Here is a 1,369-nt window from a genome sequence, read left to right as displayed (position 1 = left end):
AAGTTCTTGAAAATACTAAAGTTCAGAATGCTTAACTTACTTTTCAAGGCGTCATTTAAATTCTCTGCACTCGAGCTCTGGAGATCATATCACTCCTAGTTCTTTGCTCATTTTAGTCAGATATGACCAATTCACGGAACTAACCTAGAGAATGGATCACTGAATCAGTGAGCTATTCACTGAAGAACAGCTACACTTGGATCCAGGGCCGTGCACAGACGAGGGGCAGTGGCCCAAACCAAAAAAAAAGGGGCACTAAGGGGGTGGGTGCTTGTTAATACAAAGTATCCAGTTGTTACAAATATACACTACCAGTCAAAAGTTTTTGAACAGTAAGATTTTTAATATTTTTTAAAATGTTTAAAATATATTTAAAATATTTATCAATATGTAAAACAGTTGAGTAGATTTTTTTCAGGATTCTTTGGTGAATAAAAATATCCAAAGATCAGCATTTATACACTATAAACATGCAATATATAAGAACATACATTATATAAATGAATACTTTTATTTAGCAAGGATGCTTTAAATTGATCAAAAGTGATGATAAAGACATTTATAATGCTACTAAAGATTTCGATTTCAGATAAATGCTGTTCTTCTGAACTTCCTATTCATCAAAGAAACCTGAAAAAAAAATTATTCAGCTGTTTTCAACATACTAATAATAAATGTTTTTGAGCAGCAAATCAGAATATTAGAATGATTTCTGAAGGATCATGTGACACTGAAGACTGGAGTAATGATGCTGACAATTCAGCTTTGAAATCTCAGGAATAAATTACATTTTAAAATGTATTCAAATAGAATATTAAATAGAATTAAATAGTAAAAAATATTTCAGAATTTTACTGTTTGCTGTACTTTGGATCAAATAAATGCAGGCTTGGTGAGCAGAAGAGACTTTAAAAAAAGCTTTAAAAATCTTAATGTTCAAAAATGTTTGACTGGTAGTGTAGATATTAAAAGAGAAGACAGCACTGTAATAATTTCAGACTTTATTGTAGATGTTTTGATAGAGTGGGCTCTTCCTCGCTCTCTGAGCCTGCTTCTGCTTCATCTTCAATGGAAGTATAAGTATTAGACATTTATTATACAGCATAAATCTATGGCATATACTAATAAACAGCTCATTTAGAACATTTATATTAACTATCAAGTCGAGTCAAGTTGAGCTTTATTGTCATTCTGCTGCATGTGGGGACATACAGTGGGACGAAATGTCGTGCCTCACAGGACCACGGTGTTACATAAATACAGGCATACAACAATGAAGTAAAACAGTAAAAACCTATACAGTAAAGCAGTAAAAACCTATACACAACTAACCTACTGACTGATTTTGATTATAAATATACTATATATA

The sequence above is a fragment of the Sinocyclocheilus anshuiensis genome, unplaced genomic scaffold, assembly GCF_001515605.1.
Source record: "Sinocyclocheilus anshuiensis isolate Anshui unplaced genomic scaffold, SAMN03320099.WGS_v1.1 scaffold4150, whole genome shotgun sequence".
Lineage (NCBI taxonomy): Eukaryota > Metazoa > Chordata > Actinopteri > Cypriniformes > Cyprinidae > Sinocyclocheilus > Sinocyclocheilus anshuiensis.
The sequence above is the reverse complement of the archived record's forward strand: the minus strand, read 5'-3'. Positions refer to the sequence as shown.